This window comes from Erinaceus europaeus, chromosome 10 (genome assembly GCF_950295315.1).
Source record: "Erinaceus europaeus chromosome 10, mEriEur2.1, whole genome shotgun sequence".
NCBI classification, from domain to species: domain Eukaryota; kingdom Metazoa; phylum Chordata; class Mammalia; order Eulipotyphla; family Erinaceidae; genus Erinaceus; species Erinaceus europaeus.
Genome location: NC_080171.1, coordinates 72,455,756 through 72,479,447, shown reverse-complemented (window position 1 = coordinate 72,479,447; position 23,692 = coordinate 72,455,756). Strand labels below are relative to the sequence as shown.

Sequence of the window (23,692 nt, the reverse complement as noted above, 5' to 3'; positions counted from 1 at the left end):
ATTCTCCAGAGCCCTGCCTCACTAGGGAAAGAGAGAGACAGGCTGGGAGTATGGATCGACCTGCCAATGCTCATGTTCAGCGGGGAAGCAGTTATAGAAGCCAGACCTTCCACCTTCTGCATCCCACAATGACCTTGGGTCCATACTCCCAGAAGGATAAAGAATAGGAAAGCTATCAGGGGAGGGGATGGGATGTGGAGTTCTGGTGGTGGGAACTGTGTGGAGTTATACCCCTCTTATCCTATGGTTTTTATCAGTATTTCTTTTTATAAATAAAAATTTTTTTTAAAAAAAGCATCTTCCTCTGCGCTTTAGTCAGTAAGCCATGGAAAATCACATTAAGGGGTAAGACCCAGACACACAGACCATCACAGTGACCTACTTCAAGATGCACAAGATGGGAGTCAGGTGGTGGCATACCTAAACAAGCACACACATTACAGTGCACAAGGTCCCAGGTTCAAGCCCCCAGTCCCCACCTTTAAGGAGGAAGCTTCACGAGTGGTGAAACAGGGCTGCAGGTGTGTCTCTGTCTCTCTCCTTCTCTATCTCCCCCATCATTTTCTCTCTGCCTCTATGCAATAACAAATAAATAAAAATATTTTTTAAAATGTACAAGAACTACCTTCTGGATGTTAGTTAAACTTCTGTTAGTTTTAAACAAAACAAACACTTTAAACTTTAGAATGTATTAGCAAATTCCCAAACTGTATTCCTTGGATGTTGTCACAGAAAAGAACACTGGGTGTTCAAAGAATCTTTCAACAAGCATAAGATCTTTTGGCATAAAATACAAGGCTATTTACGAGCGACTGCCAGTAATGGGTGGAGGGGTTTTAAATGATATATTTGTAATGGGGTGGAGTGTGTTAAAGTAAGAGAGAAAAAAACGCCCAGTAGATGTACATGTGTTATTAGTTGCTTCCTTATTCAACAACATTAAGTGGCACTAATGCATTTAAATACTCCACTGAGATTGCTCCTATACATACCTGAAAGGATTTGATTATTTACACTCTATTTTTATTCCAAAAGTGGTTAGAACCACTGTTCTTTTTTCTCCAAGTATTTAGTCACTGTTATTGTTTGTAGGTAATAGTAGTAGCACCTATGACCAGAATGAATGGACACTTATAACAAATGCACACAAAATCACTTACTGTACAAAAGGGCAGCACAAGTGCACTTTTTGCCTCAATTTTTCTACCTGTAGGAAACTGCTTTAAACATATGCACAAGTATACACTGATGTAGCACAAAATTAAGTGGCTAAACTAAAAGAATTTATATAAGAGAAGGGGCAGAGAATATTAACTCACCATATCATATGTTCAATCTTTTCAAACATATCCTCATTTTAAGCACTATTATTAAGCATTACTAATGCCTTTTTTTTTATTCTAACAATAGTTGAGATCCCACTCAATAAATATTTTTTAAAACTTCTACACTTAGGACCTGAGTTTAAAGAACTAAAAAAGAAATCACTCATGAATCCTTCACTTCATCTCATTGGCTCTTAAAGACATGTCATGAACTATAAGCAATCTCAAGCTTATTAACATTTTATGATTTTAGAGTGTTTCTGCTTCATTTCAATCCTTAGCAGGGCTGGTTCTCATCATCTCATCATGAGTCTTTGAAATAAGAACTCTATGTTAAGGAGAATTTAGAGACTTACAAAGTCAAGAAGAAATCATAACTCCTTCATTTTTAATCATCCATCCTCCTGGTGTATGATTTACCCCATAATTCCCATAAGAAAATGCAGAAAGTTTTGAAGAACGAGTTTTTCTCGATGTAAATCTCCAGCCAGCCTCTGTCAATCATGTTAGTCTTTTCCCCCTGGTTAGCCTTTCTCCACCTCTTGCCTGAAACCACACTACTATTTAATTGCTTTGTGACTTCACATTTTAATAAGAAGTGGAAAAACAGAAAGTACTGAAAACAAGGAGATAAGCCCATTGCCATAAATTGTCCCCTTAAGTAATGAAACTTGCCTCTCTAGTGTAATAAGGTAGGCACTGTGAGAAAACCCAGACAAGTGCAATTCTCCCTAACTTCAGAACCACCATCACTTATAGTTCTGCCCTTATAGTTTTCTGGACTGCAGACCATAGATCAGAACTGAGGGCACTCAACTACCTAATGTCACTGTGAAGGGCAAAGCTGGGTAAGTCATGTTCTCTCTACCTACCCCACCTCAAATTAATCTTGTATTCCCATAGGCCAAAAACAAAAAAGCACAAGAGAATTGACTAGAGTCAAAATTGTAAAAAATGTTCCAACTTGACAGATTACTTTCTGCATTCTTACTTCTCCTGAAATCGAATATCTGCCAGAAAGCAGTGAGAAGATTTCTGTTAAATGTTCACCTTCTTGAACTTGGAAGAATGTTTCACCTCTCCTGCTCTAGTGGCTTCCCTGTTAAACCGCCATCTTCCTCTTAGCAGTGAGATGGAATGATTATCAAATTATACTGCCCTAGGGTCCAGCTGCGGTGAACCTGGCTAAGTGCACTTGTTACCATACACATGGACCAAGGTTCAGGCCCCCATCGCCACCTGCAGGTGGGAAGCTCCATGAGAGGTGAAGCAATTTTGCAGGCATCTCTCTCTCCCTCTCTCTCTCTCTCCCTCCCTCTCCCCCTCCCCTCTCAATTTCTCTCTCTTCTGTCAAATAGAAAAATGAGTAAAAAAATTTTTAAAAAATATATTACACTGCCTTCATGAATGTACATGTGCCCCTGCCCTCTGAAAGCTTACATCCAATGATTTACACAAAGTAAGTGTGAGTTGGTATTTAGGGGCAATATCAACCAGTAATTTTCTGCAGGATGCTGCAAGCAGAGAACAAAAGCTTCTGTGTTTTATGTCTTCTGATGAGTGAGAGAGTAGGCTTCACTATCATCAGTAACACTGTATCATAGATTTGAACGTTACTGAAGAGAAAATAACCTCAGAAGTTCTTATCTGAGGAAAAAAAACTGTGAGACAATGAATGTTAACCGGACTTAAGACTACCTGTGATTTTGAAATGTATACAAGTATCATATTGGTATGATGTACACTTAAAATTAATATGTATCAATTATACTTTAAAAGTTGAGTTTATGACATTGTTTATAAATCACACATGAATGAATGTGTGCATGTGTATGTGTGTAAAAGCAAAGATCTGATATACTCACTAATCAAAAGCTTTTGAAGGAATATACAGTAAGTTCAGCAATGGTTATATTGAGGAGTTATATTAAAGATAAAATGCTATGATGAAAGAGTCAATTTTTCTGTACACACGCTTTATGACTTGTCACTGACCATTTCCTTGACCTTAAGTCAACAAGTCACTTAATCCTAGAGTCAATTCCCTTTGTATAAAAGGAAACTAGTCATATGTGCCGCTACTTTGTGAAGATTAGGTGGGATAATCTGTGTGAAAGTGCTCTGTGAATGTGTAAAACACCTGAACATTCTAGCTATTCCTGTTACTGCTGTTTCCTCATTGCTCCTGACCTTGCATCAACTGAGACAGAGATAATTAACTGTGACCTTCAGGTTGGTTATATAAGCAACACTACAATATCAGTGCTTTGGCTTATATTATAAAATACTAGTTTGGGAATAACCATATTCCATGTAAAACAAGGATAACCCTTGGCTTTTTAATTATACAAGCTTGAATTTCTAAAAAAAAAAAAACATTAGGAACAGTTATTGCCAGTTTATCAAGAATTAGCACCATTCTGAAGTGTTTACATCAACCATTACTTAGCATACCTCAGAGAAGTTGTAATTTCCATTTTACTAATGAGGTAACTGATAGCAGCCATGAATTGAACCCAGAAATCTAGCTCTTAACCTTAAGCTGTTCTGCCACTCCTTCAGTGACAAAGTAGGGTCTAGAATGCAGAAAAAGGAGCCAGTCAGGAGAGTTCGTGCTTAGTATTAGAGGCAAGAGAGAATGTGAACCTGAACAGGACACTTCATCTATTTTTAAAAAGACAGACAAAATTCCTCAAATTGGTAACAACCAAAGTAGCTGAGGGCTTAAGGTCCTGAGGCATTTCTATACACTATTAGGAAGAATATAAATTGATTTAAAAAAAAAAAACTTTCAAGCAGAGCCAGCAAAATAGCTCACTCGGATAGTGCTCTGCTTTGCCATGTCATGACTCAGGTTCAAGCCCAGGCCCCATCACATTGAAGGAAACTTTGGTGTCATAGTGTCTTCTCTATCTGATATATATCACGTGTGTGCGTGCATCATCACTGAGGATTTATTACTTCTGGTCCGACATGAAATATACAGATTATACACATATATGAATATATAAAATGCATATATGAATATATATAAAATATATATGTCTATATAAAATATATGGAATATATATGTGTATTTTCATATTGGGCCAGAAGTAATGAATTCCCAGTGATCATGTGCACACACGCACACGCATGCACACCTTTTGAGAAGAGTACATCAAGATGCTATCCAAGACACTCCTATATTGCCACTGATTCAGAACGTCACTTTGAGCACTTTATCTTAGGAAAATAATGATGTATGTATCAGTGATGTTCAATGCAGCCTTGCTTCTAGAAGCAAATTAGTCTTCTTCTTCTTCTAGCGTTTGCCCTTCTTCCGTAGCCAGTCAACAGCATCAGGTTGAGCCTGATGTAAAGTTTCAAGACCTCCTTTGAGTCTGGAGAGGTGGCAGTCGTTGACTATGTGTAAACGTTTCACAAGAGGAGACAGGGCAGCACCAAAGTGTACTTTGTAAGTGAGCACCCTGCCCTTGCTTTAAGTGATCCTCGGAGAACCACCTCACCACAGAGGGCAGGTGCTTTGCCACATGTGCATCCAGTTTTGATCCCTGGAAGCCCATGGGAGTGCCACAGCACGAGGGGAAAGAGCTCTAGAGTTGTGGTGCCGCTGCCCATGTCACTGTCTCTCTGAAAGAAAAGGTCCTTCTGGGAACACTGTGTTTCATGCATACACAGGGCCCCAGCTCTACAATAATAGCTTGATACTAAAGGAAAGAAAGGAACAAGCATTTTTTTTAAAAGGAAAAGATAGATGTTAAAAAAAAAAAAAAGCCCATGGCGGGGGTGGGGTGGGGGTGGGGGTCCAGGCTGTGGCAAACCCAGTAAAGTGCACACATTACTATGTGCAAGGACCTGAGTTCCAGCCCCTGGTCCCCACCTGCAGGGTGGTTACTTCACAAGCAGTGAAGCAGGTCTGCAAGTATTTCTCTCTTCCTTTATATTTCTTCCCCCCCTCTTAATTTCTCTCTGTCCTATCTGATAAAATAAATAAACAAAGAAAGAAATATGTTTTAAAAAGGAAAAAAATGGCTGCTAGGGGTGATGGATTCATCACACAGGCACTGAGCCCCAGTGATAGCCCCAGTGGCAACTGAAGAAAAGAAAAAGAAAGTCCATCGGTGCTATTGTATCTGACTGGCTCATAATATAGGGTAGTATATTTATTTATCCCCATTTCTTTCTCAAGATGTCTTAAGAATACTTTCAGGGCCGGAGCAGATAGCATAATGGTTGTACAAAGAGACTCTAATGCCTGAGGCTCCACCTGCACCACCGTAAGCCAGATACGGGCCCCAGATCAAATCAAAGGGGTTTACAGTTAACAATATGTATACACTCTTCCCATATATGGGAACCACTCTCTTCCCTGATCCAGCTTTCTAGTCCTTTTTCCAGCTATGATACCATCTCCCCAGACAATAACCTGGGTCTACCTGTATATCAGATGGCAGTCTCAGGCAAAAACTAGTAAAGTTATGAGCCCCTTGGAATACACTTAAAATAGAACTACTAGCTTTCTTTAAAACGGAGACCCCAAATCTTCATCTGCAATATTTCTGCCTTTGGGTTCATGATTAGTCAAAAGTTTATTCTGCTTTATATCTTAATTCTTTTTCAGCCACCAGGTTCCAGATGCTACTACCATCATGCCAACTGGAGTTCCCTGGGCAGACAATCCCGTCAATGTGTCCTGCAGCCCTGCTTCCCCAGAGCTCTGCCCCCCAAGGAAAAGAGAAACAGGCTGGGAGTATGGATTGACCTGCCAACACCCATGTTCAGTCGGGAAGCAATTAAAGAAGCCAGACCTTCCACCTTCTGTACCCCATAATGATCCTGGGTCCATACTCCCAGAGGGATAAAGAATAGGAAAGCTATCAAGGGAGGGGATGGGATACGGAGTTCTGGTGGTGGGAATTGTGTGGAATTGTACCCCTCTTATCCTATGGACTTGTTGGTGTTTCCATTTTACAAATAAAAATTACAAAGATTAAAAAAGAAAGAATACTTCTTTCAATCTATTGAAAGGTACAATGTAATCTATTCATATCGTGTTTATGGAAATGATGGTGCTTTTACTGATCTAATCTGAAGAGTAATACATTTTCACCTTTACTCTTCACAGTTCATTCTATCAAAGTCTTCTTTGAATTCTTACACATTAGCAGACTGCAAACTCTATGAAGAGATTCTGATAAGCTAACGGCTAGGAGAGAAGAATGAATTTTTGTTTCTGAAAGACATAGCTAAAGACTATAACAACATTATGATTCTTATACAGGAGAAAGTATACCTTACCTCAACTTTGAATGGCCAAAATCACTGCAATAAATATCTCAACTCCATGAGCAATTTCCAAGGGTGGTTGAAAGATGAAAGTTATTCAGTGGCTCAGCAGTCCATCCGATATGGTAACAAGTATTCTAAAAGAAAAGAGAGAGAGAGAATCGCATTGAGGGAAATGTGATGGCATAGTACTTTTTTCTAGGCTTGAGATATACATGAAAAGAGAATCAGTTATTAGAGACAACTCGGCAATTTAGAAATCAAAGTATAGTGGGGACCAGGAAATAGCTCATTGGTACCACTTGCCTTCCAATGTTTGAAGCCCCAGGTTTGAGCCCTGATACCACATGAGAGGTCCATGGCACTAAGGGCAGCTCCATGGGTGGGGGAACAGTGCTGTGGTATTTCTCCCCCTCTATGTGAAGTAATAAAAGTAATGAAAAAAATCAGTCCAGAAATGGTGAAATCACTCAAGTGTAAGGTTCCAGTACCACCAAAAAAATTTTGTTGAAAGTATAACTAAGTCATTTTCCTATGGGGGCATATAAGGGACACTTTATAAGACACTCACAGCCTTTCTCTTAAATACAACACCACACAAAAAAGAGAGCCTTTTTTATGAATGGCAGCTCCCTGGAATTTTAAAACCGTTTCGCATTTCCCCTCAACACGAGCCCAGTACCACTTCCCTTTAGTGCCTTGCTGCTCTCTCCCTCTACTTTCCCACTCGTGTGCCAACACTATTACCAAATAGTTTGGCTTTCCCACCTGTCTAAACCCTCTAGCCTGGTGGCATCTCTTTGGAGAGCACCAACTACCTACTCTCTTGTAAAGGAATTGTGGGCCAAGAAAGACACCACAGAGGATCTGCAAAAGGTTTTCATGGCTGAGACTCCAAGGTCCCAAGTTCAATCCCCAGCACCACCACAAAACACAGCAGAGCAGTACTGTGGTAAAGAAAAGCAAACAAACAAAAGAAAAGAAAAAGTAATCTCAAATAGTTTCTTATCTCTTAGATCTTGGTTTTCCAGACTATAAAACCAATAGCTGATATCAGTGTTCTCTATGCTCATGATGCTTTGAATTTGAATCCTGGTGAAAACACTGGTGAGAGGGAGGGGCACACACAAGATATTTATGTTGTTGGGCAGCACATATGCCTTCCCAGATGGGAAGACCTGGGTTTAAGTCCCAGAATCACACAGAAACACATGGACAGCATCAGGGGCCTGAAGGAACCTGCTCAGAGTAGTGTTCTACACACACACACACACACACACACACACACACACACACACACACACACACACACACACACACACACACACACACACACTTCAATTTCTCCATCAACAGTAAACCAGGTACTAGCTCTATCCATTTTTTTGGGTCTCAAATCGGTAAACTCTCCTCATCCCTCTCAAAGATGCCTTTATCATTAAGCACCATTCTACTAAAAAGACACACTTTTCTGTTTAGGAACAAAGGCCACTTGATGAGGACTACAAACAGCCCCGTGACAGACACTTCACTTGCTAACATTCCAAATGTTCTCAAAGGTTCTTCAGCTACTTATACGTTAATGGCGTCTGTAGTAACAGCATACACATACCTGAACCTATGCTTTTGTCAGAAGTGAAACAGCTCTGTGCTGTATAAATATTTTATGTACTGTTTGTACCGAAATTCTAGATGAAGAGGCATTTACAGGTTCTCTGTAGCAGGCTAGCTGCCTGAAAGAGTATTTTTTCTATTAAGGCTGTAAGTTTTTGCCACCTTCTATAGAGTTCTTGTTAATTGAAATTTGAATCTATCCTCCCCCAATTTTTTTTTTTCTCAGATGCTGGCAGCAAGCCTGCATCTGAAATCTTCAATATTAACAAAGAGTTGCTGCTGGTCGTTGAAACAGGTTAGGGAAGTCTGAGGGCAAAAGTGCAGTGTGTAAAGTTAAGTAAGTAAGCTTCTCTAGAAAAATATTAACAGATTCAAATAATCCATTATTAAAAATTTGGAGGAGACTTTCCCCCATACTTTTATTTATTCATTTTAATATCATTTATCTGTTCATTTTGGATAGACAGAAATTGACAGGGAATGGGGAGATAGGAGAGACACCTGCAGTGCTGCTTCACAGTTTGTGAAGCACTTGCCCTGCTGCAAGTGGGGTACAGGGGCTTGAACTTGGGTCTTTGTACATGGTGATGTTTGCACTCAACCAGGTTCGCCACCACTTTGGGGTCCTTCCCCATACTTTTATTGATTCACTAAAGGCTGATAGAAATTGAAGGCTACTGGGAGTCGGGCTGTAGCGCAGCAGGTTAAGCGCAGGTGGTGCAAAGCACAAGGACCGGCATAAGGATCCCGGTTCGAACCCCGGCTCCCCACCTGCAGGGGCGTCGCTTCACAGGCGGTGAAGCAGGTCTGCAGGTGTCTATCTTTCTCTCTCCCTCTGTCTTCCCCTCCTCTCTCCATTTCTCTCTGTCCTATCCAACAACGACGACAACAACAATAAAAACTACAACAATAAAACAACAAGGGCAACAAAAGGGAATAAATAAATAAAATAAAATATTAAAAAAAAAAAAGAAATTGAAAGCTACTTTTCGGGAATGATCAAGTTTCTGAGCTGCCTTTGGGATGAAAAGAGAAAGAATCAACAACAAACATCCCTGTCAACTAGAGACAGGTAGAACCACTCACAAATGGACAACCTTGAGGAAGAAGAGTAGAAGTTGCCTCAAAGAAAACTGACCCCAGATGACTGGGGGCTCCATGTTGCAGATGAGGAAGAGCTACCACACTGTACTGCTTGGCTGCTGTCAGAGCTTGGGCAGGCAGGGGCTTTAAGACAGAAGTTGGGAAATAAGAACAGAAGACAAAACACAAAGCAGAACTTGACTGGGTTTGGTGTATTGCACCAAAGTAAGGGACTCTGGGGAGTGGAGGAAGGGGTTACTTCTAGGTCCTGGTGCATGATGGTGGAGGAGGACCTAGGCTGGGGATGAGAGGTTTTCAGAAAACTAAGAAATTTTAGACATGTATCAACAACTGTATGTACTGTAAACCTGTAATTCCCCCAGTAAAAATAAAATTAAAAAAATGAAATGAGTAAGAGGTTAATGTATAAACACACAGCAAAGTGTTTGTGGTGTGTGTCGGGAGAAGGAGGGACTTTGCTCCTCTATGCAGACTGCTCACATCTTTGGAATTCTCTGTCCTGGCCTCTGGGTCAGAGGTGAACCTCCCACACTGCTTCCCATGCACATGCACCTCACCAGCCAGGGCGGCCAGACCATGCTAGGACATCAGACCCATGTTGGGCATGACACTTTTCTCGCAGGGCTTTGAGAAGGGGGCTCAGAGCTGCCCACCTAGCTCACGATGCAAGGCAGATGTGGAGGACAGAGCCGAGAGCAGTAAGGACAACACAGCATTCCTCAAAACTCCCTGTACCTTCCTTTGGCTTCAAGGGTGTTTTTTGTTTGTTCGTTTTTGATACTGTTGTTTGTTTTCTGATGGTACTGGAAATTTTCGTATCATGATTGAACCTTCTTGAGTTGGCTTTGCTGCTTGCAGCTAAAGATTCCCAACCATCCTTTCCCTGTAACCATACAGTATCCACTTAATAACTGTGTAAGCTGGACGAACACTATCTCAGACCAGAGGGAAGCTAGCCAGCCTGGGATGAGGCAGGGAGGGGGGTGCAGAGTGGATGAGGGGTGTGATGCAGGCAGGTCCTCAGCTGGAAACCCCCACCCCCACTAAAAAAAAACTAATTAACTAACTAATGAACCCCCACTAACTTCCTAGCCCCTCCACCTCAGTGTGTCTTCCCTGCCCAGACTGGCCTCATGGAATCCTATTTTCTAGGATCTCAGGCTGGATAGTTCCCTTTAGCTGACACTATATATGTACATATGGTCAAACCTGCATATAGTTCATTCCTCCCGTTTTCAGCTCTAGGCATTTTACTACATCAAGATAGATTAGAACTCTGCTCTCAGTGCCCACCCCTTGGGTAGCTTGGCAGCCTTGGGTAGGTTATTTTTGCATACCTTAGGCTATAATTTGAGTAGAAGTTAAAATATTACACAAAAGTAGAAGAGAAATGGTTGTCTAGAGTGCTATCAATTTTTTAAACGTATTTTTTATGTTTTATTTATTTATTTTTTATTATTGGATAGAGACAGAGGGACACTGAGATGGGAGGGGAAGATAGAGAGGGAAAGAGATAGACACCTGCAGCCCTGCTTCACCACTCATGAAGTTTTTCCCCTGCAGGTGGGGACCAGGGGCTTGAACCTGGGTCCATGTTCACTGCAATGTGTGTACTTAACCAGGTATGCCATGGCCTGGTCCCGCTATCAATTTTCTGACAGTGAAAACTGGTTGGGTCTGGAATAACCTCTTCCATAAGTATACAAGTGCTCTTTCTTAAAAGAGTAAAGAAGAGCTCAGTTTGGGATTGTGTATCTTATTTTCAGCTGTCACATGATTATTTTTTTTAAATAAAAAGATTTGCTTGTTCTGAAGCCAGAGCTGAGCAGTGTTCTGGTGTCTCTCTCTCTCTCTCTCTCTAAATCTCTCTCAAAAATAAAATTAAAAAAAAAAACTTGCTTGTCCTAGCAATATACAAATATGGCTCCCACCATATTGATTTTTTAAGTCAAAAGTAAATATTCTTTTTAAAAATTTTAAAATTTATTTTAATGATAGATTCAGAGAGATACCACAGCACTGCTCAGCTTTGGCTTATGATGGTGCTGGGGATTGAACCTGGGACTTCAGAGCCTCAGGCATGACAGTCTTTTGCATAACTATTATGTTGTCTCCCCATCCCAAAAGTAAATATTCTTTTTAATATATTTTTATTTATTACTAGATAGAGACAGAGAAAAACGAGAGGGGAGGAGAGACAGAGAGGGATAGAGACAGAGAGACACCTGCAGCCCTGCTTCACCACTTTACTCCTGCAGGCGGGCAAAGTAAATATTCTTAAACTATGATACAGTCTCAGAAGCAGGGGTGTGGAGAGGACAGATATACTTATTTTTTTTATGCAGCACCACAGAATGAGTTCAGGACGTTGTACAAGTGCAATACCTCTGAGTCGCCTCTCTGGACCAGTGTTTATTTTGTAGGAGTGGAGGGGAAGAAAAGGAAGGAAAGACAACGAAGGACCATTCCACTTTCCACGGAGCTCTACCTGCTATCCTTGGTGCTCTCATGTGTTGGGGATCCAGCCTAGCACTTCACACAAAGACCTGTGTTCTGCCCACTGAGTGACCTCCTGGGCCCCAGATAAGTAAAAATAAATAATAGTGATTTCCTTTTTTTTAAATATATATTTTATTTTATTTATTTCCCTTTTGTTGCCCTTGTTGCTTTATTGTTGTAGTTATTATTGTTGTTGTTGTTGTTGGATAGGACAGAGAGAAATGGAGAGAGGAGGGGAAGACAGAGAGGAGGAGAGAAAGATAGACACCTGCAGACCTGCTTCACCACCTGTGAAGCGACTCCCCTGCAGGTGGGGAGCTGGGGTTCGAACCGGGATCCTTATGCCGGTCCTAGTGCTTTGCGCCACCTGCGCTTAACCCGCTGCGCTACAGCCCGACTCCCAAATAATAGTGATTTTATAGAGAAGACTTAAGAATAAACCTTTCTCTCTCTTAGAACTAATCTATCAGAAATGCAGTAGTTGCCTGACTGCTGGCTCTGTGTATCATACTGTTAATACATAGTTGGTTTTCTTAAAAGATTTATTTATTTATTTACTTATTAGAAAGGTAGGAGGAGAGAAAGAACCAGATGCCACTCTGGTACACATGCTCCCAGGGATTGAACTCAGGACCTCATGCTTGACAGTCTAATGCTTTATCCACTGGACCATCTCCAGGATCACATTACATGTTTTTTTTATTATGTTTATTAACTTATTGACTGAAGACAGCCAGAAATTGATAGGAAAAAGGAGATAGAGAGGGAGAGAAACAAGAGAGACACCTGCAGACCTGCTTTACCACTTGTGAAGCTTTCCCCCTGCAGGTGGGGACCAGGAGCTCAAACCTCAGTCCTTACCCATTGTAATGTGTGTGTTAACCAGGGGAGCACCACCACCTGGCACCAATGCATAGTTTTTCAAACCTCCCTGACCAAGAAAAGGTGAAGAGGGCAGGAGGAGGGAAGCAAAGGTCATATTTAAGAAATTGCATAGGGAATAGGGGACATTCAGTTATCTAAAGTTCACTTACTGGGAAGCTGGCTATCCAAAGCAGGAAGTATATTTCCACGTACCACAGAGAAATGCTGGTATTTTTGTTCCTTTGTCTGTTTTGGTTATCAGAAGTAATATCCTCCCTGATGTCGAGAGACACCACTTGGCTCAGGGTTGGGGGGCTTTATACCCTCCTGTGTTTTGTTCTCCTTTTTTCTGTTTTCTGTATGAAAAGTGATGACAGAGGGAATGACCCTGGAGGTGTTAGCAAGAGGCCCCCTTCACTGAACCCCAAGTGAGAGATGGGTTAAGTGAGCACACAATGGACAGTAATAGTGAGCAGGCAGTCTCTATGTCAGGTCAGGTGCTTTGGAAGATCCCAAAATGAGCTTCAGCTTCCTTTATTCCAAAAATCAAACAAACAAACAAAAACTTCCTTATGTCTAAAACTAATAGTTCTCAAATATAAGCATAAATTGGAATCATCAGGGGGCAGGGGTGTAAAAGCACAGACTGCCCCACTGTCATTCTCAGTTATTTCTGACTCAGAAGTCTGGTAGTGAGTGTGAGGGTGTGCCTGGCTAACAAGTTCCTGTTGCTGTTGCTTTTAGTGGAGAGGGGTCCATGTTTTACCACCACTGCCTTACCCAGCAAAGTGTGTTTGAAGGATGGGCGTAAGCTCTGGACAAGCTGGTATGGTCACTGTGTTAATAGTATGGAAATTCATTTGTCAGTTGTTTACTGAGCACTTTATCTTCAGTACAGGGAACAGAACACTTTACAGGAAAGACTAGGTCCCTCTGCTCCTCTCTACTGGGTATTTCACACACATAAAAAATAAGATTACCATTCCAAAGAGAAGTTTCAACTTTAGCAGGAAAGCTGTCTATATTTCTAGTACAGCCTATGTGCTCCTGAAGCAAGAGACAATTCCTAAAATGAATTCTTGGTGATAGTCAAAGGAATGGCTAGCACTATTCTTAAGACTGAAATCACAGCTGGAAAACTGTCTATGCCAGGGCCACAATAAGATTAACTCTTACCTGTCTGCATGCAGACTTCAGACTCCAAGATTAAGTACTACCACAGCATCCTCAAGCACTGAACTAGTACAATCACAAAGAGATTGTGCCGAGCCAATGGAACTCAAACTCAAAGCAAGGGCAAAATAATAATAATAATAATGAAATACAAAGGGTTGGACTTACATTTCCCAAAAGCTTAATTCCATAAGTCTGGGGTTAAGTCTGGAAACTTCCAAGTTTTCATAAGCTCTAAGATGATGCAAATAACGCTGACCCAGGCATTATGATTTCAGAACCAATTGTGACACTCGATGCTATTATCAAGAACACCATGTTCTTGATCAGTTTGTTAAAAAACAAAACTGAAGGCTCGTAGATCTAAGAATGTGGCATTTGTCACCTCCTGCATGACTTGTCAGGCAAGTACTGTAGTAACTTCCTCTGTGCTTTACCTAAATAGACAAAATCTCCCTCCATGACATTATAAATCTCATTCAATGACCAATTAATCTTGAAAATATTACTAAGTATAGCTGCTTCTTTATATCTTACAATACTGTGACTGCTTTAATTGAAATGATTTGTAACACTTAAGAACCCAGGACTCTTCCCCTTATTCACCAGGCAAAATGAAGAAACTTTCATCTTTAAAAAAAAAAAAAAACCTAGCTAATGATAGCATTCTAAAAATAATCTGAGGGCTCAGGAGCCAGCTCACCTGGTAGAATGCACACTTTACCATGAGGCAGACCTGGATTTGAGCCCTTGTACACCACAGAGGAGCACCATACAAAAAGGGGACTGCACAGACAGTGAAGCAGGGCTGTGGTGGGATCTCTCCTCTCTCTTACCCAGTGTCTCTAACCCTCTGCGAAAGAAAAAGAAAGAAAGAAAGAAAGAAAGAAAGAAAGAAAGAAAGAAAGAAAGAAAGAAAGGAAGAAAGAAAGAGAGAAAGGAAGGAAGGAAGGAAGGAAGGAAGGGGGAGGGAGGGAGGGAGGGGGAGAGAGAGAACGAGAGAAAGAGAGAGGGAGGGAGGGAGGGAGGAAGGAAGGAAGGAAGGAAGGAGGAAAGAAGGAAGGAAGGAAGGAAGGAAGGAAGGAAGGAAGGAAGGAAGGAAGGGAGAAAGGAGTCCACTAGGAGCAATGGGATTGTGTAGATGCAGAATCCAGTGATAACCACAGTGCGAGTGGGGGAGGGAGAGAATCTACGATGTAACCTGATTCTTAATAATAATAATAATAATAATACTTTAAGGAGGCCAGGCAGTGGCATACCCCGTTAAGCACACATATTACCATGTAGAAGGACCTGGGTTCAAGCCCCAGCTTCCTGCCTTCAAGGGGGGATGCTTCATGACTGGTTAAGCAGGTATGCATGTATCTCTTTCTCTGTCTCTCCCTTCTCTCTCAATTTCTATCTGTCCTATCTAATAAAAATAGGAAAAAAAATACTTCATCCAAGTTTTCTTTTTTTTTTTTTTTTGCCTCCAGGGTTATTGCAGGGGCTCGGTGCCTGCACAACGAATCCACTGCTCCTGGAGGCCATTTTTTCCCCTTTTGTTGCCCTTGTTGCTTTATCATTGTTGTGGTTATTATTGTTGTTGTTGCTGTCATTGGATAGGACAGAGAGAAATGAAGAGGAGGGGAATACAGAGAGGGGGAGAGAAAGATAGACACCTGCAGACCTGCTTCACTGTCTGTGGGGGCTCGAACCAGGATCCTTACGCTTGTCCTTGCACTTCACGCCACGTGCACTTAACCTGCTGCATTACTGCCAGACTCCCTTCATTCAAGTTTTCTACGCATATGCAGATAGTAAATACACACAGGTTTCAAGTATAAATAAATAAATATATATATATATATATGTGTGTGTGTGTGTGCATACATATATGCACACACACACATATATTTGAAAATATATACTCACATTTTACAGGAATAGTTTAAATAATTATAAAATATAAAAGCTTCGGTGCAAAGCACAAGGATCAGCATAAGGATCCCGGTTCGAACCCCAGCTCCCCACCTGCAGGGGAGTTGCTTCACAGGCGGTGAAGCAGGTCTGCAGGTGTCTATCTTTCTCTCCTCCTCTCTGTCTTCCCCTCCTCTCTCCATTTCTCTCTGTCCTATCCAACAATGACAACAACAATAATAACTACAACAATAAAACAAGGGCAACAAAAGGGAATAAATAAATAAAATAAAAAAAATATATATATATATATATATATATATATATATATATATATATATAAAAGCTTCCTCCGTGTGGGAATAGAATGATAACAGGTGCTCTTTGCAATATTAACAATCCTCTAAACACCGTTATTGCAATCTCAGGGCAGAGTGGTAATGGAGGCATGTTTTCCCAGAGTGTCCGGGTCGGCTGGGTCAAGTGGTAAAGGGAGCCCAGGAAATGTTCTCTCATAGCTCATTAATTATCAGAGCTCAGGTGCTGGTCTTTCAGCAGACAGCTGGCGCCTGGCCTATTCACCATGCTATTATTGCTCCTTATCCTTTATGGAATGTTACAGGCACAGAATTCTTGCCCTCTTTCCCAAGAGAGAAGTGGGCCTGAGATGCGGAAGGTTTTCAAATATTTGCTGACCTAAGACCAAGACAATGCTAGTGCTGCCTCAGTAGCTCCTGCTTCTGAAGTAGAAGATGACTTCTTTCACTCGAAAGGCAAACACAAGTAACACTAACAAATATCCTGCCCTGGAAGCACAAGTCCATAAACCCCTCTGCCTTCTCCTTCTAAGCAACTCCCAGCCCTTGATCCGGAGCCTCTAACTAAAGCTAAGAGCAGTAACAAAGTTAAGAAGTCAGATTGTCCTCTACAGTTAGTTCAGTCTAGTGTTAAACATCCTCAAACTGTTCATCGCTTCATGCCTGTGTGACGTAGCAAGATTAATCTCCCTCCAAGAGTCACACTTACCACAAGTTAATTCCTCAGTCTTTTCATGCAGGGCTTGCATTTATTTATTTATTTATTTATTTATTTATTTATTTATTTATTATTTTGGATAGAGACGGAGAAATTGAATGGAAAGGGGTAGACCAAGAGTAGGAAAGACACCCACAGTACTGTTTCACCATTCATGAAGGGAGGAAAAATCCATTTCAGAAATACTCTAACATGTAGAGAGAAAGATAAATGGATTTTTCTGCCAGAAATAGCCATTGTTAATATATCAGAAAAAAAAAATCTACTGGTCTTTGGTGTATTGCACCAAAGTAAAGGACTTGGGGGGTGGGGGGAGGAACCTGGGTGAAGGGTTGGAGTATTATGTGAAAAACTGAGAGATGTTACACATGTACCAACTATTGTATTTTACTGTTGACTATAAATCACTGGGATTCTCCAATAAAGAAAAAAAAAATCTACTGGTGCAAGAAATGCACTGGCATTTTAAAAATACCTGCCTCACATAGATGGCCTTAAAAGAAAAAACATATACATTTGATCTTAGTTTATTCAAAGTACAAGTCAGAGACATATAAATGGTGGTGGTGGTGGTGGTGGTGGAGGTTGAGGGGAATATGGACTTTCCAGTGAAATTTGTTTTAAGCTGAAATACCATAAATGGCAGAAATGGGCATTTCTTTGCAGTCCCTTCTGGGATAGTATGACAGAAAGATGCCCCCTGAACATGCTCTGTGCCTGCCCTCACAGTCAAACTGGGAAGAAGGCTGCTTAATGGATTTAAGATTTGGCTTTATGGGGCCAGACAGTGGCTGACCTGGTTAAGAGATCACATTACAGTGCACAAGGACCCAGGTTCAAGCCCCTGGTCCCCACCTGCAGGGGGAAAGCTTCAGGAGTGGTGAAGCAGGGTTGCAGGTGTCTCTCTATCTCCCCCTTCCCTCTCAATTACTCTCTATCTCTATACACTAATAAACAAATAAATATTTTTTAAAAGATTTGGTTTATGAGAACAGAATCTAAAGAACAAATCCTGTGTCTTTACCCAATACTAAAAATTTTTTCTCAAAAATCCCAATTTTTTCTCTCCCTGAATAATGTGTACTGTACTTTAAGTGCCTGAGACCAGAAAACATAAGGATAATTTCCTTGTTAAAAAATGTAATTTATTTCTTTTTCTTTTCTTTTCTTTTTTATTTTTCTTTTCCTTTTTGTCATCAGGGTTATCTTCAGGGCTTGGTAACTTCACAGTTCTTATCTACCATTTTTCTCCTTTACCTTTTGTCTCTGTGGCGAGGGGAGGAAAGAGAGGAGGAGGAAGAAGATGAGAGAAACCCACAGCACTACCCTGCTGCTACTGTAGCTTTCACCCTAAAGGTGGGGAACAGGGGCTTAAAACATGGTCTTTAGCACTCTACCAGGTGTGCCACCACCTGTCATATCCATGTTTTCTCTTAAGAAAAACACAAAACATTTTGTTTTTACTTAAAACTGAAGCATGATTACAGTGGGGAACTGGCTCAGCAGGTAAAATTCAGGTCCTGTATGCATAAGATACTAAGTTGAATTCCAAAGTGAAGTTCTGGTTCTCTGTCTTAAATAAATAAATGAGTAAATAATCTTTTAAAAAGTGAAATGTGGTTATTTCATTTACTATCGAAATTAGCTTACCTCACTCAACAACACGTGGTTTCCTTTCCTAACTTTGAATAATCAGTGCAGCCCCAACCAGGACTTCTTGTCACAGTATTTTCATTGAAGCAGGGTTCCAACATCAGAGCAGATTCATTAGCATGAGTTGCTAAAGGAGCACACTGTAACTTCTGCATTACCACAACTTCCAGCAATTGTCAACAATCCCTCTGGTGTGGCTTTTCTCTGGCGCAGGTGTGTACATAGTTGTATCAAGTGTCACTGTTTGCCTTGGTAACAATGCCTTTTCTTGTGGTGAAGACACAGGACACCATCTTGTCACCGAAAACACTGCACAGAGGAGCAAGCCTGGAGCAACACTGGTCCCACCCATTCCACCCTCAAACAATCACCGACCACTAGTGGGGTAGAAATAGGTTCCATTGAAAAAGGAGGAGGGGGGAGGGAGGAGGGGGAAAAGAGAGGAGGAAGAGGAGGAGGAGGAAAAAGGAATCAATTGGGCAAAATGCATCACTGTATACCTTTTAGTGGTTACAGCTATAGCTATAAATGCTTGGGGATCAGATGGGAGTGCACCTGGTTAAGTGCACACATTACAGTATGCAAGGATCCAGGTTCATGTCCCTGATCCCCACTTGCAGAGGGAAAACTTCACAAGCAGGCATACAGATGTCTCTTTCTCTACCTTCCCCTCCCCTCTCAATTCCTGTCTTTATGCAATAATAAATAAATAAATATAAATAAACTTTAAATATAAATGCTAGCATTTTTCTTCTAATAAAACACATTAAAAAATAATGTGTATGGCAGGGGTAGACTGCATAGTGGTTATGCAAAGAGACTCTCATGACTGAGGCTACCAAGTCCCAGGCTCATTCCCCTGCACCACCATAAGTCAGAGCTTAGCAGTACTCTGGGAATAAATAAATTAATTAATTAATGTGTACAAACAGCAGAATCCACAGATTCCTTATCCCACAAGAACATAGTAAAAGGTCAGAAATTTAAATGCCAAAAAACTTTTAAAAAAATTTTTATTTTATTTTATTTTATTTTAATGGGAGAGAGAGATACAGAGAGGAATTCACACAGAGAGAAAGGCCAGAGCACTGCTCAGCTCTGGTTTATGGTGGTGCTGGGGATTGAACCTGGGACCTCAGAGCCTCAGGCATGAAAGTCTTTTGCATAACCATTATGCTATCTCCCCAGCCCAAAAGATCAGAAATTTATACTGTCAAATATTATGCAAGTATTAAACTTGTTGATCAACAGTTTGTTAAGATGAGGGAAACCAGGTATGAATCTAAAAAGATATATATATATATATATATATATATATGAATGATTGAAAGGAAATGACACCAACTTTTTAACAAAGCTTCTATCTGGTCTAAGCACAGTACTTAGGAACAATTGTTAGGTCTCCAAGGCCTAACTATAGAGAGATGATACGTGTTAAAAAGCTTACCACCACTCTTGGCATAGAATTCATTAGGAGAGATGTACACAGGCATCAAACAGAATTTCCTACCTCATATCTGACTAGTCTATGACTTTAGTTCAGTCACTTCTGAGCTTTGTTTTCCTCAGTAGGGTGGGAATGATACTATGTAACTAATAAGGGGGATAAGGATTAAATGAAAAATGAAAAATGCTAAACTTGGGCATCTGATAGATGTTAGTACTCTTTTGGGAAGACACATTCTGTTTATACTGTATACATTTCAGCTAATTAAACTATTTAGCTACTTATTTTAGTTAACTCTATTCAACTTTATCTTAACTATTTTAAAATAGGTCTTCTTAACTTTGAATTTAATTATCAGCCTGAATACTTAGGTTATAAAGCACATGAAGTCTTCTATACTAAAGGAATTCCTCAAGGAAGCTTTTCAAAATAAAACATTCCCAAGGATGTATAAATAGGTTTTGTAGTCTCAAACATGTGCTTCATATAGCACCTCCAAACAAGGAGATGTTACAAAGGTCTCCCTGCTTGGCTTCCAACTATGCAGAAGGAACTTAGAAGAGAGCTCTGCAGGAGAAATCTTTAAATGCCTGCCTGCAGGAAGTTGAATGGCCGCAAATTCGAAAGCTGCCTTCTTGTTGCAAAAGCTGTAGCTTAAAGCCTTAAGTTGGCTGCTACCATTTTCTCCCTAGCAGTAAGCAGACAGGAAACACAGCTGAGTAAACAGGTGGGTGGGAGAGACCTTTAAAGGAATAAATATTCTCAAACTCTCTGAACTATTTATATTTCAATACCTTTAACCAACCAAGTAGTAACGCATCTGGTAGGGCACACACATACCATGTGCAAGGACCCAAGTCCAAGCCTCCAGTCCATACCTGCAGGGGGAAAGCTTTGAGCAGTGAAGCAGGGCTGTAGGTGGCTCCTCCTCTCTTCCTCTTTATCTCCCCTTCCCCTCTCAATTTCTCTCTTTCATATCATATAAATATAGCTAATAAAAAGGGGAAAAAAAACTTTGCTTAATATTATAGACATGGAAGCATGGCAAGTCAGGTTTTGGCAAATCTTCTACACCTGCAGACATTTATGTATATCTGTAGGACAGCCACCATTCCAGCCCCACCAAATCACTCAAGGTGAGGCTGTCCTAGCCTCACTTCTTACTGCCTCAGTTCTCATGTCTGTGCCAAATGACATCTCCCCTTTATCCCAGTCACCTATGAGGGCCTCAGGAAAGTGTGAGTTTCTAGGTGAAACTCAAAACTGTACTATTCAACAAAGAGATTTGTGAATTGGCCTGGCATAAGGCAAACTGGGTCTCAGATATCTGAGCCCAGTATCTGGGTGATCTCTCACTAATAGAATGTATACTTTATCACACAAGTGGGTGCAGGTTCAAGCCCCTGGAGAGCACCATGCTGAGGGAAAGCTTCACGGGTGGTAGAGCAGTGCTGCAGTGTTGCTCAGTGTTCTCTGTCTCTCTTTTACCCTCAGTTTAGATAAAGTCTACCAGGAGCAGTGAAATTGCACAGGTAGGAAGCCTCAGGAAGCCCAAGAAGGGAGAAAAAAATATCTGATCCTGAGATTCCATGTCTTCAGAATTTGAACTAAACAATGACAGTAAACAGTATAAAGACATCTGCTGAAAGGGTATTAGGAAACAGGAGTGGAGCCATAAGCCAGAGCTGGGGGCTAACTCTGAAAAACGGGAAGGCCAAAAGTAGGTGTGGCTAAAGTAGATATTCTGGGGCTGGATGGTGGTGCACCTGGTTGAGCGCACATGTTACAATGCACAAGTACCTGGGTTCGAGCCCCTGGTCCCCACCTGCAGGGGGAAAGCTTTCCAAGTGGTGAAGCAGTACTGCAGGTGTCTCTCTGTCTCTCTCCCTCACTATCACCCATTCCTTCTTGATTTCTGACTGTCTCTATCAAATAAATAAAGAGAATACAAAAAGTAGATATTGTTACTTTTTTTTGGTAGAAGGAAGGGGGTAGAGGAGAGAGAGAGAGAGACAGAGAGAGACAGACAGTGAAAGAGACCACAGCACCAAAGCTTCCTTCAGTGTGGGCTTGAACCTGGGTTGCACACATGGCAAAGCAGTGCACTATCCAAGTGAACTTATTCACTGGCCCTCCATTTTTATTAGCGATCTAACAGCGTATTACAAAATGATAGTTTCAGGGAGTCGGGCTGTAGCGCAGCGGGTTAAGCGCAGGTGGCGCAAAGCACAAGGACCGGCATAAGGATCCCGGTTCGATCCCCGGCTCCCCACCTGCAGGGGAGTCGCTTCACAGGCGGGAAAGCAGGTCTGCAGGTGTCTATCTTTCTCTCCTCCTCTCTGTCTTCCTCTCCTCTCTCCATCTCTCTCTGTCCTATCCAACAATGACAACAACAATAATAACTACAACAATAAAAAAAACAGCAAGGGCAACAAAAGGGAATAAATAAAATAAAAATAAATATTTAAAAATTTTTTTTAAAAAACTCTTAAAAAAAAAACAAACAAAATGATAGTTTCAGAGGTGTAACTTCACACATGGGGTATGTAAGCCATCACACTCTCCACCAAAATTCTGTTGCCCCTTCCCTATCATCCCTGTAACCATGATAGTTCTCACAAAATCCAAGAAACACTTTGGTTGCCTTTTTTTTTTTTTGTCAAGTCTGTTCTAGTCATCTATTGGGTTGTCAGAAAAGTCATGACATACTTTTCCATGTTTTTCTATGCAAAAATGCACTGTGACTATTCTGACAACCCAACAGATGACACATATGAGCAAAGGCATCCAGTCAGCCTTCACCACTTACTACACTGAGCATAGTCAGCTTTAGCTCCATCTGGTTTTGTCTCAAATGACACAATTTCATCTTTTTGATGGCAGAGTAATATTGCTACCTTTTTTCATACTTGCTACTGTCAATGTGATGCCATAATAGTATGTTTTAAAACACCTTTTTCAACTTCCTTAATATTGCTATTGTGTCTTATATGATTAGGATAAATCATCTGAGCACATATCCTCAGCATAACAGATATGTAAAAGGATTTGACAAATACATCTAAACTGAGAATACCTCTCAAACTGTTTTGTACATGTGGGAATGCCCAATTAAAATTTTTTAAATGTCCACTTTGACATGGAAAGTATATGGCTTTCTCTTTTTTTTTTTTTTTTTTTTGTCATTGCTGGAACTTCATTACTCAAGCTGAATTTTTCAGACAGTTTCCTCCAATGGGATGAAAGCTGGGCTTGAACAGGGGCTGCACACATGGCAAGGCAGGTGCACTATCCAAGACAGCTATCCTGTTGGCCAGAAAGCGCAAGCTTCATTACACTAAGAAAGAGGGGGAGGAGACCAGGTGGTGGTGCACCTGGTTAACTGCACACATTACAGTGCACAAGGACACAGGTTCAAGCCCTTGGCCCCAAGGAAACGGGGAAAGCTTCACAAGTGGTGATGCAGGTGTTTCTCTGCCTTTTTCCTTCTCTATCTCTCCTATCCCCTCTCCATTTCTCTCTGTCTCTATCCAATAATATATATATGGGTAGGGGCTGGGTGGTGGTGCACTTGCACCACCCGGTCCCCACCTGCAGGGGGAAAGCTTCACGAGTGGTGAAGCAGTGTTGCAGGTGTCTCTCTTTCTCCATCTGTCACCCCTTCCTTCTTGACTTCTGGCTGTCTCTATGCAGTAAATGAAGATAATAAAAAATTTAAAAGAAAGAAAGAGGGTTTAGAAGTTAGGATGCTGAGAAATGTGCTAGCACAGACCCTGTTGTCAAGGGGCTC

The 23,692-nt window shown here is 41.0% G+C and overlaps 1 protein-coding gene across 5 annotated transcripts in view; it reads right to left on the bottom strand.

Annotated features, from left to right (window-relative positions):
* KANK1 (KN motif and ankyrin repeat domains 1) overlaps nucleotides 1–23,692 on the bottom strand; it is a 246,845-nt gene that overhangs the window by 164,877 nt on the left and 58,276 nt on the right. For all 5 annotated transcript variants that reach the window (XM_060199745.1, XM_060199748.1, XM_007528455.3 and 2 more), the window contains exon 2: nucleotides 6,627–6,751. The gene's annotated coding sequence lies outside the window, so the exon portion shown is untranslated. The remainder of the gene's footprint in view (nucleotides 1–6,626; nucleotides 6,752–23,692) is intronic.